The sequence below is a fragment of the Lycium ferocissimum genome, chromosome 6 (assembly GCF_029784015.1).
Source record: "Lycium ferocissimum isolate CSIRO_LF1 chromosome 6, AGI_CSIRO_Lferr_CH_V1, whole genome shotgun sequence".
Classification (NCBI taxonomy): domain Eukaryota; kingdom Viridiplantae; phylum Streptophyta; class Magnoliopsida; order Solanales; family Solanaceae; genus Lycium; species Lycium ferocissimum.
In genome coordinates, this window is record NC_081347.1 from 33845092 (window position 1) to 33858579 (window position 13488).

A 13488-nucleotide genomic window follows, 5' to 3' on the forward strand; every position below is an offset into this window, starting at 1 on the left:
ACATGGACACACTGTACAATTGGTTATTTTATCCTTTATGCAAATAGGAAATAATTGTTTAAGCACTCAAGATGATGTATGGCCAAGACTCCTATGCCAAAGAATCAGATCCATTGATGAGTTAGAACTTTGTGCTGCTAAACTGAGATGTCTTCCATTGTGATTCCGCAGCAGATATAAGCCATTGTCTTCCTTACCAATCTCCTTCACCTTCCGTAACACTCCGTAAATCCGGGTTAGGTGTTAATGTGTTAAGTGAGTGATCATGTAACATCTTAGCCATATGAAATCTTGTCGAAGTGAGTTTGGGTGAAAATAGTCATTTTAAGATCAATACGAATGGTGAGGTGCATAAGATTCGATGGAATCAGCTAAGTTTTTGATAGGTCTGACTTTCGTCCAGTATACGTGAAAATCCTTTGGGAATTTGAAAAAATTTAAAACATGAAAGTTGTATCCCTTTGAAATACCTTCCAACCACATATGGACCAGGTCAATCGGAGCTCTGCACTAGGAGTTATGCCCATTTTACTGAACGTTGTCGATAAAGTGGAAATGAGGCGTGCACGACGCGGGCCGTCCTACGCTAGGCATAAGTTTCAGAAGGAAAAATATTCGAGACATAGAAAATTTTTCCTAGTGCGACGGGTGCCGCACCACGCTACAGCATGCCACTTTGTGTCTTGTGCGATTTTCCCAAATTATATAAAAGACTAACTTCGTTATATCTTTTCCCCACTTTGTTTTGGCTGACTTTTTGGAGGAAAAGAACCCTAAGGACCTCTCTCAAACTCTAAGGTAAATTTTTTCTCAATCCCTATGATTATACATCAATTCCAACCTTGTTTAACACTAGTTGATCTTCCAAAATCCTAGATTCTTGAAACCCAAGAAAGAGAAGAAGGAGGGACGTTTGGGAGTCCATCAAAAAGGTATGACCTTTGATTTTTATTGAAGGGGTTTAGACTATTGTAGAGTATCCTATATGTCGTGCCCTATTTTTAACGGATTAAAACTAGTTCACAACTTATAGGCTATGTTTCCTCTGGTTTTGTAAATTTTCAGAGCCGCCACCTAATTTTAGGGAATATTAGGAAACCATTCGTAAAAAATGTAAACTCCATTTTTAGTCTTTGAAACCTGTGATATTCTAGGTAAGGGTTTTATTTACCCCGAGAGGAAGGTGTTAGGCATCCCTCAGAGCCTATCCGAGGACAGTCTTTAAACTTAGCTTAATTAACACTAGAGGGGGATTATTTATTATTTCTTTATTACCTATTTTTTAAAAGCCCTGTGAAAAGAAAACTATTCCTCTAAATGACTTGTAAAAGAAAAGCGGATTTGAAGATGATTATGTTATGTGAATAAATGCATATTTGTAAAAGTAGATGATGATGCATGCGTGAGAAAAATATATATAACGTTTAGAATAGTATGTTCAATGTAGAATAAGCAGGTGTATATTTTTATAGGGTACTAATGTATATACGGGATATGTTTATTGAAAGGAAGTAGTTAATGTGCGTGATATATATATATATATATATATATATATATATATATATATAGGGATGCGTTTTTTTTTCTTTGTATAATATAATATAGAAAATGAGAGGATCAGTATATAATATATAGAAGCGAGGATTAGAAGATAATGTGTAAATATGGTGCGTCATATTTTGAAAATAGCTATTTATGTGACATGAGAATAATATATATATATATATATATATATATATATATATATATATATATATATATATATATATATATATATGTGTGTGTGTGTGTGTGTATATATATGTGTATATATATATATATATGTGTATATATATATATATACACATATATATATATATATATATATACACACATATATATCTATGTGGGCCTAGAGACCGAGCCCACATTGTTTTGCCGGTACGACTCTCACCCTCAATAACAATACTCATCGGTCTCCATGGCCGCGCAGCGGAGTCCTTATAGTTTGTCATCTTTCACTTCTGTTCCACAGGAACTTAGTGAATGGGTGTTGCAAAGGGATTCACATTTGTTTTCTCAACTTCCGCATCTGGACGAGTTTACGCCCTCAGACTTTTCGTTTCTTAAGCGTATTTCAGACACAAGTTCTGAAATACTTAGTTAATTTAGGTTATGTAGGTATCAATAATGTAATTAAGGCTGTTGATCATGTATTGTATGATGTAATTGCTGGTACTCAGTCTGTAACCCAAACATATAATATAAAGTTCAACGTTTATTAAATTGCGACATCATTGTAATAATGTCTAAATTGTGCAAACGCAGAGGCAAATATCTGCGGTGTATTGCTATTATCATTAACTATTACATACAATAGTCCGTTCTTCTTCATATCTCCATATGACCCGCCAGTCGAGCTTGGTTGCCACTGCGTACGTATATTCAAGTTCTTGAAGAACTTCTTATACGTCACTAAATTGTTTGTTCCCTGATACACATCTGATTTCAGATGTGTTTTCCAACGACGGAGTATTTTGAAACGATCAGTATTGGAACGATTAACATGGAAGAACTCGGATATGTATATATATATATATATATATATATATATATATATATATATATATATATATATATACACATATAGATATATATATATACACATATATATATATATATACATATAGATATATATATATACACATATATATGTGTATATATATATATATATATATATATATATACACACATATATATATATACACACACACACGTTATGAAAAGATGATTAAAGGAATTGCTGAAAATGAGATAATACATGTATGTATGCGTGTATATAAAATGGAATATTTACCTTATAGCTTTCGTAAAATAGCTTGAGCCACTATACTCGGGCTCTAATATAACTTCCTCATTTAAATTTAATGAATCTAACCTGTTCAATGTGTTAGCATAAAATATAAAAAAAATGATTACCTATAAAAGACGCTTCTTATCCTTTTGAAACCCCTATCTAAATCACTCGTTTGTTAAAAGGGATTTAAAAGGGGGATGTTAATTAACTTTAAAAAAGAAAAGAAAAATAAAAAAATAAAAAAACGCAGCCTTCTCTATTAGCTAAAAATGTTTATAACCTGTGAGACACGCAAAGTTAAAGGGGCGTTTGTCACTTCTTTATTCTAAGCTATCCTTAAGCCAAAATTTATGTCTAAGAAAAAAGCGACCCATGACGAAGCTCGGGCATTCACGAGTTCATAAACAAGCGAGAAATAAAATATTACAAATACCAACTCATAAAAGGTGTTAGTCAAAGGGTGCAAATAACGTGTAATAATACAAAAGATATTAAAATTTTAAGAGAGGAAGAGGGACGGAGACTCGAGACGAAGGTTATGGAAGGCTAGACACGAGCAAATAAATCTGTTGCTGGCTACTCCCTGGTATGGGCAGAATCCGGAGTTGTCATAACTCCAAGTGCTCCCCAAGGTTCCTCATAAAAAAAAAAGAGATAAGAATTAGTGATACCCTTAATTGGTCTTAATAACGCCAAAATCGAATGAGTGAAACATGCCATCGAGAATAAATAATTTACTAGATTTAGCACCAAATATTCAACCAACAAATCGTAAGAATAACAAGATGCTTTACTACAGTATAGATTCCCACTAGCATTCAAAGAAGAAGGAGATCATTTTCGAGCAAGGACGTGATTCTTTATAATTCAAGAACTTTAACCAACATACTTTAAAAAATGCACAGGTCCTAAGGTCATAGTTTCTAGAAATTTAATGAGCATATTTTTTTTTGGACTCTCAAAACTGTTATGGGCTGGTCAATAGCATAAGAGGTTTTACAACTTCAACATGTTTGCAAACTCATACCATCTTCGACTTGTGGGTGTGCAGAAATAACAAAATAATTAAAGGAACCATGTACATATCCGGATTCCTTTCCAAAAGGCATATGGACAAACAATCCTTTACATTCTTTTATGTGCTAGTTGAGAGACATGGACAAAACAGTCACCTAATTAATTTTCGAACCATCTCGGCCGAAGGGGGAAAGCCATGTCACTTTCAAGACGACCTTGAGGGCAAAGATAGTTATCAAACGGAATTACTTAACTGTAATGAATTATTTTGCTCAAATTACAGGGGGAAGTGCTGGAGTTAAGGTTAAACCTTTAAAAGACAGAACATAGCAATTTAGCTACATTATCCCCCTTTTAGATGAAAGAAGAAGCACATATTGACTTAACGTGAATATCTCTAGTGGTTTCTCTTTGAAGCTCTTTTTAGCTATGTTTCGAACAAGATGAGGAGATGTAGTCATGCTGTAACCATGATAAAACCTAAACAAAAGACATTACAAGGCTGGAACTTACCAACTAGAAATCCCAGAAACTACACAAAGAGATAGCCAAATTATATTTTAAGGAAAACCCATAGTAATCTGTGTTGTTTTAGAAAAGAAAAGGAGAAAGTTCATTTCAGGTTTAAATAAAATCATCTTTTGGTTTTAGAAGAAAGACAACCTTCAAGTGACATGGCAAAGAAGAAAGGTTTCACTTCCTATATTTTTAAAGAATCTAAACTAAAAAAAACTGAGGAATTTTAGGACTTAAGCTACTGAGAAATCAGCAAGCAGCAAAGTAACAACAACAAGTGGCAGTAGAAAGACCAAAATGCACAGCAGTTCATGGTTCGAAATGAAACATCATAATGGGGTAGCTAACCCAGCCAAGCCGTAGTAACAAAGGCAGCAGTTCATGGAAATACCACATCCACAAATAGTGTAAAAATAGTAGCTAGCTTAGCTCAAGATGTGGCAATCATTCCCCTTTAATTTAGCATCTCAAATCAGCAGTGAAATGTGGCAAAGCTCAGCCAAGTATGCAGCAGTAGTGAATGTAAGGTTTAACTGGCCAAGCGTAGCAGTAGCTTCTTGGGTTTAGCAGCAACTCAAGACATTTAGATTTGGAGAAGTTTCACAAGTTATGCAAGAAAGACAAGGGGTGAAGGAGTATCGAGAATTGCACATTTTTAACAAACTAAACAACAAGTGGAACATGAAATGGTTGACTTGTCAGGCAGATTATCATGATCTAGTCTAAGCTTGAGTAAATAGTTTAGGACGACAAGCTGCTGATTTTCCATTATTCTCGCTTAAGATCATAACTGGGAGCATTTGATCAGTTAGAAAGGAATGAAGAAGGGTCTGCATTTTTTATGATGGGCACAAATACACATCACACAATGATCTATTCATTTCAACTTAAGCTAACCATGTGATCTGCCTCATTTTCCTTTTTATTAACATACCAGCAATTAGAATAAGGTGATACCTAGGCCTTAGTGTAGAGATAATGGAAAGCAAAAAAATCAAGATTTACATGAATGTGAAGACTAAATAAACATGATCTTACAATGTTCAAGTACAAATCATTTTTTTCTAGTTTTCTTATAAAACAGAACTGAACATACTCACTTCCTTTGCTTTTGTCAAAAGGAGACTGTGTTCATTTGGTCATACTCGACATAATAACTAGAGGTTAGAAGGCATAGGATACTGCATGCACGTATGAAATGTTCGGCCTATACACATTCATTTCATGCTCTCAAGCCTCAAATTTCAAACTTAGAATGATTACTTATGCTTGTACAGGGCTATCAAAGTGCCCTTTAACTGGAAAGCGGCAAGCACATTCCTTAACCTCTCCAAGACACAACACTAAGCATGTGAGAAACCAAAACAAATTCATGTCACTCTTTGTTTCTCTAACAAGAATGCAGGGGAATGGAAGATTTTACTGAATTTTTAAACAAAGCTGATTGCAACATCAAACCAAATTCAGTTGAAACGAAATTCCTTCCTAGATAAGAGGGGGCAGAACTAAAGGATTGATTCCTCTTATCAAGGATTGGTGTACTTAAGTTGAGCTAACATTATCATTACCAAATGGGTTTAAGCCCCTTTAATGAGATTTATACAGCTACAAATCAAGAGAGGAAGGAAGTCCTTTTAAGCACACAGGAGAGGTAAGGGGCCAATTCTAACTGTTACTTTCAGAAATATCTTCACATCTATTAACTTGAGGAAAGAAGAAAAAAAAAAAAAAAAAGGAAGGCCCTCTTTAGATACACTCTGATCTTATCTTTAGGGGAAAGCTGGTTGCCAGTCGCTTAGTATAATAATAACTTTTCAAACAAGTATCAGCACTGGGTGAGAGACCTTAACAGCTATGTTGACCCCTATTGGTATTGGTTATTGGAAAGCACTGTTGATTACATATAAATTCAGGGAACAAATCAAGCAAAAAGGAAAAGCCATTTTTCACAACACATTTGAGGCTTCAATACAGAACATACAGTGAAAGGCAGAAGACTGAACAAATATTCATGATGTGGTCACTGCACAGACCCCTTTTGAAACAAAAAGGAAGCAAAGGGATCCGAGGTTGATCATGGGCTTACAAGAAGTTTTGAACCAAAATTGGCTATTCTTTTTAGAGGGCAGGTTGATCAGCACAATGCCCAAACACATTAACACTTGACAAATGCATGCCTTGAGCTAATTCCTATAACATGACAACAAGTAATGACAAAACACATCAACTCTTTAACAAATACGTGTATTGTGCTTGATTCCACATCATAACAAGCCAGGGAACCCTGAGTTCAAGTATTCCTATTCCAGGTGAAACAATGACACTCTAAAAAGCCACACTTAATCACTTTCTGACAACATGACTATTAACATCACATCACAAGATCTAGAGGAGAAATTTGGCAGAAATGAAGAACTATTTAGAAGATAAATAATAGCTTAGCCAAATAACTAAAACCAAATTAAGAACTTTAATCCATAAGTTCCAAATGGTTCATCATAACAAGCTAAAACTGCAGCATTTTACCAGAAATATGCTTAGGCAAAGGACTTTTAGGAAGTTGAAACATCCAATTCATGACTATGCTCGTGTCAAAATTAATCAAACTGATTTGAACTAGCGCTAAATCATACTAACCACTACACAGAACCAGTTTGCAACCTTGTTAATCCTCATCCTGAAGGCTAAAATCTAATTGATATTACATGATTTTGAACTAATCAAACCAAGCAAACAGCAGGCACACTTAACACATACTAATACACAATTAGGGCTGAAATCGAAGGGAGAGGACTTAGACATTGCGCTTTTACCGAACAGCGACAGGGTTAAACACATATTTGACAAAATTCATCGTTCTACATGAATTTACAACAAAACGAAGAGCGAACACATTCCAGCCAGCCAAACCAAATAAACGACGAGAAATATTTGAACGACTACATTTCTGCTTTTATAAAATTGAAGACGAAGACAAGACGGGTACGATTACCTTCTTCGTGACAGCGAACTGAGGCTAACGTTGTCGTCGAGTCTCCGAATCCGCTTAAAGCTTGTCGTTTCAGCCGAGAACTTGAAAAAGATATTTCGACAACCAAAAAGGAAACTTAAAGTTAAAAACAGAATTTTCTACAGAATCCAAATTTCAACCAAAGGAATTTTATGAAAGGGAAGCTTGTGAAAAATAAAAGGAATTTTTATCTTTTTTTTTTCAACCTCTTGAACTTAAGGAGGATTTTTTAACTATCAAGAAACTTATGAAAATCCAGATTTTCTCCAATTGTTTTTTTTTCTTGTCCTCAACAGCCGATAGAGGCTGATATTTATAGGCAAAGCTGAGGGGGTTTCAACAGCTTCTTCAAGAATAATTCAAATTTTAGCAAAAGAGGGGGAAAAAGTGACGGTTTTCTGAGATGAGAGGGTGAAAAATCTCACCTTTTCAGACTGAATTGGAAGGGAAATAGCTTTTGGGCGTAGAGTACGGTGGTTCTTGCCATTGTTCGTCGGATTGAAGCTTCGATTGTCTCCCAGACCGAAGGATTTAAGAATCTTTATTCTTCACAGCTTTGGAAACGTCTTCAAAAGGGAAAAGGTGATGGGTGATGTCGGCGCAGGAGTTTCCCGGTGGTCCGACGGGTAAAAGGGGGTGGCGGCGATGCGACGTGACGATGGGGGTGTGGCAGCGTCGGGTTTTGTGCTGGTTGAGGAGAGACGATGGTCGTTTGGTTGAGATGGAATAAGAGAGTTAGGGATTTGGGTTTGGTTAAGGCTGATTTTTTAGGTTGTTTGGGCCGGGTCGGGTCATCGGGGCGTTGGGCTGGGGCGGTCAGCGGGGAGTTGGGCTGGGACGGTTGGGTTTTGGGCTGGGGCGGTTGGGTTTTGATTTTGTGGAAGTAGGAGTAGGATTTGGCCCAAATCTTAGGTAGATGAATTAATTTCTAATCCCCTCTATTTCAATTAATTAATTAAAATATGCTTCTTCATCTTGATTAATTCCCACAAAATGTATACCTATATAAATTATGACACAAGTAATTTAATATACGTATTTAGTTTAAAAATAGTGTAAAAGATGGTTAATACTTAATACGGTAATAAGTAAGATTAAAGGAAAAATGTCAATGCCAACATTGATATACGAATATCAACATTATTTTTTTTGAATGATTTTAACTATATAAAAAAAATGTTTAGTCCTTTTCAATTATAAAATATGATGTTTGGTCATTTTTAAGAGACAATAAAAAATGCTCTTAACTTTAGCGAAATATATCTCGAAAAATAGTGTAATAATTAGTGAAAATATTCCAAACTCATTTTCGGGGAATTTTACCGACTGAGAAGCATAGTGAAATTAATTAAATAAAAAAAGGAGGGCCAAAATTGGGTGTCAACACTATGGGATTAGAATCCACGAACGATTCATAATGCATTCAAGAACACGTTTTGAGGCTTAAAAAGCCCTAGTTTTCGAATTAGTGATAAAACCTTAGAATTAAATAAAGTTCTAAACTATATAATTGAAATTGATTGTAGAACGATTACGTTTTCTAGCTTTTAGGGGTAATAGAGGTAAGTCTATATTTTTAAAATGTTTTTGGATGTATGTCTACAATTTTGAAATCTTCTTTTGAAGTTTGTCTATATTTCGAATGATCCTCCTTTGAAATATTTCTACGTATTCAAAACTTTTTGATATATGTATATATGCTTTGAAAATATCATTTGAATCGTGTCTACTTTTAAGAATGTTTTGAAAACATGATTGGTTTTTGAAAATCCCTTTTTGATTGTTTGTACACGTTGGATCAAGCCTGCATCAAACCTAATACGAATTATACTATTGTGATGAATTAGTTTTGCCCTAATATGGATGATTGAACTTATTTTCTAAATTTTGAAGCCTTAAACATATTTTGCCGTTGAATGGGTTTCTTGAACATAAATGAATGATTTGAACAAGAATTCTAAATTGATTATGACTTGAAATACCTCTATTGTGAGAATATGAATTGAGTAGTGAATTCAGCTATAAGTCATGATTGATGATTCGGTTAATATGCCACAATATGTATTTATTTGTGTTTGGGCCTGTATGGACAGACTGTGCTAGTCCAGAAGATGATTAGCCGTTATAGATCCTAACGTATCGCTTTTGAGCATTGTTGTGTCAGTCCAGAGGATACTGACCTCTGTGGCATGTAGCCCGGTGTATCTATAGTTGTGTCAGTCCAGAGGAAGATTGACCTCGAAGGCGTGTAGCTCGGTGTATCTATCGTTGTGCTAGTCCAGAGGACGATTAGCCTTCGTGAGATAATAGTCCCTTTGTATCGAATGATTGTTCACCCGTGAGTCGGCATGTGTTGATCTTTTGGTTGCCTGTGAGTGCTTGTGGTGATCTTGAGTTCGTAAGTGAAAGACTTAATGAGATGAGCGGTATAATAAGTTGAAATTGATATATTCTTGTGTCTTGGATTTTACTGGTATTTTTACTAAGTTTACTGGCTTACTCTATCTCTGATTTCGAACTGTTGTTCATAGACACTATTTTACTAGTTTTAATATATTATTTTGACATGTTAATTCTTTCCCCTTAAACACTCACTGAGTACCCAGTACTCAGGCATACTGTTGTTGTTTCTGATGGTATGTAGACAACAAATACTAGCAGGTGTTACACTTTGGAAATTTTGTGTCGTTTACATTATAAGTAAATTAACGTAAGCCTAAAGTGGACATGAAGGACCTTACAAGGTTGAGGAAGGTATTTAATAATTTTAAGTGTGTATCTTAAGGTTTCAGAGTTAAATAAATCGGTGGAAGTAAGTTCGTTAAATGATTGGAATTTGAGTCATGTTTTGGGAAAATTTCATATCATTTGAGTTATACATTGCTTAAACTTACCTTGAGGGGGAGATATAGGGCTCCTTAGATAGTTAATGAAGTTTTATACAAGTGCCAAGAAGATTCCATAAGGATTGGAGGTCAAACGAATCGAAAAGAACGTATTTTCGCGAAAATCAAAAGTTTGGGGCAATATGCTTCCACATACTCAGTATGCGGTGCAGCATATTGGCCGAAAACTCCTAAAATCAGGGGGCCTCATTGCCCAACATCTTCCCCAAGGAGAGGAGGGGAGATGCGGCCGCATACTGAGTATGTGGTGCCGTATCTCCACCGCAAATCGAAGCAGGAGGACGATTTTAAAACCTTTGTAAGTCCCAAAAGATCCCGTTTTTCACATCCACCTGCCATACTTATCTCCCAACATTATAATAGAGTTATTTAAGGTTCTACAATATTCCACAACCTTCCACACCATTAAAAGAGTGGATCAAACATGAAAACTCCAAGAAAATCCATGGAAGGTGGTTACGTTTGTTTCTCCTCAAGATTGTGATGAACTTGGTCTTGGAAGAAGTTGAGTAAGGTGAATTTCCTCTATTATAAGGTATGTTCTCCATCTTATTTATATGATTGAGTTGAGTTAAAGATTTAGCAAGTCTTGGAGAGGAAAGAATTATAGTAGAGAAGTCATAAAGTGTTGAGTTGAAGTTGATAACTATAAGGTGAACTTGAAAGGAGATTTTGGATTGATTTAAGATTAATTTGAATATAATTCCTTGAATATGGAATTGTTGATGTTATTATTGTTGTTTGGAAGTTGTTTTGGAATTTGGTGAAAGTCGATAAAATTGGGGAAGTGCCGCCCAAATTCCGCTAGCTCATTAATTACACTAGTTTGAACTTAAGAGTGTTTTCAAGACTTAACCTTAGTATGAATCCTCTTGAATGTAGATTTGCGAGCTTGGAAGGAGAAAAGTTAAGTAGTTAAGAAGACATAAAGGTATGTTAAGTCTAACCCTTTCCTTCCTAAGGCATGATCCCATTGTCGCAAACTTATACATGATATTCATAATGTCTTCCATGATGACTCTATTCCTAGAAGTACTAAAGCTCATAGTTCTTAATGCTCTTATGATATTATTAATCTTGTTCCTAGTTGTTGATCTCATCTTATGGTAGTTGACTCTAATGAGAAGGTATAGTGATAATGATGATTCCATGGTGCTAATCGGAGGTTCACCGACCTTGTGTCACTCCGATGGAGTTGTAATGTTTCCTTTGGATTTTCATTCATGCTTTATATATATGTATGTATTTTCTCACACCGATCCGCGCTATAGTCGGTCGGGTACGACACCTATTGTGCACAATACTGCAGTTGGGTGCGGATAATACCGAGCCTTATTATGACCGGGTACGGGTGACAACGAGCCTGTATGGCCGGGTACGACATCATTATGTCTATTTATATGATAACGTTTTCTCTAGAGAAAGGTTAAGTATGCATGACAGCCGCCTTTAAATGTATAAATTGATCTCTTCATCTTATGTTATTAGCATTCTTTCATTATGTTGTTACTCATGCCTTACATACCCAGTACATTATTCGTACTGATCTCCTTTTTGTTGTGGATGATGCGTTCATGCCCGTAGGTAGACAGGGAGACGGACCAGACCCCTAGGTTGCTTCTTCGACGCTTGTACAGGAGCGCTTCATTTGTTTCGGAGCTGCAGTTTAGCTGGTATTATTCTTTTGTGTACATATATGGGTATAGCGGGGTCCTGTCCTATCTTTATGATGTTATGCACTCCTTGTAAAGGCTCGTAGACTGATGTATATAGCTAGATGTCCTATAACCTTACCGATTCATATTTTGTATATTATTTTTGATAGCCTAGTTGATGATGTTTATATAGACGCACACATATCTATCGAGATGGTGCCTCTTTCAGATTATGATATTCATGAGTTATCTTTGTGGCCCATCTAGATGTGATTATGAGATGTAATAGAAAGGTGCTTAGTAGGATAGCTCCGGGTGCCTATCATGGCTCTCCGGTTAGGTTGTGACAAAGTGGTATCAGAGCAGTTTGTCCTAGGGTGTGTCTATGAGTCGTGTCCAGTAGAGTCTTGTTTATGGGTGTGAAGCGCGCCATACTTATAAACAGGAGGCTGCGGGGAATTTAGGAATGATTGACCTTTCTTTCTCATATTAGATCGTGCGATAGAGCCATGTTGTAAGGAATCTTTTTTTTTATAGTGTATTATGATTTCAGCGATGCCTGTGAAGAGAAAAGCTACGCGCATCCCGGAAAAGCGAAGTCGGTGGTAAGAGGGGCCCGAACGGGATGCCTATGGATGTAGTGGAGGGCGAGTCCCAGAATGTGGTTCCATCTAGGTCCTCTCATGCTTCGCCCGCTCCAGAGGAGCATGGAGGAGCCTCAGCTCCAGCTCCAGCACCCCCAGTTCCTCCATCGGATGCCTCGGGCCGGGGAGATGAGGAGGCCGTCCGTTTCTTCCGGCCGGTTAGTAGCCGCTTAGGCCCAGCGGCAGGGTGCGGGTAATGATGATAGGGCTGTCAGTGCCAAAGTCCATGATTTCATTAATTTGAACCCTGCAGAATTCTTTGGGTCAAAACCGGATGAGGACCTGCAGAACTTCATAGATGGGATATTGAGAACATTGCGAGTAATGCATGCTTCGGATGTTGAGTCGGTAGAGTTGGCCTCTTATAGATTAAGGGATGTTACTGTACATTGGTATACTATCTAGATATCTTCTAGGGGGGTTAACGCCCCTCCACCTGTATGGAAAGAGTTTGTGGATGCTTTCCTTCGGCATTATTTGCCGCCAGAGGTTCGACGGGCCAGAGCTGATAGGTTCCTGAACCTTAGACAGGGGAACCTAAGTGCCCAAGAGTATAGCCTTCATTTTAATTCTTTGGCTAGGTATACTACAACTATGGTGGCTAACATGGGAGATCGTGTTCACCGATTTGTGACTGGTTTGGGGCAACATTTGGTTTATGATTGTTTGATGGCCTCACTTCAGGAAGGTGTGGATATTTCTCGTATACAGCCCATGCCCAGAATCTTGAATAGCGACACCAACAGCGGAGGAGTAAGCGTGAGCATGATAGGGGTTATAGTAAAAGGGCCAGATCCTCGGGTCTGTTAGTGAGTTCGGGGGGGGGGGGGGGGGTCGGAAGCGTGATTCTAGGCACTCAGGCTATTCAGCGGTTAGTGCACCTCCACAGTTTGCAGGCCAGAGA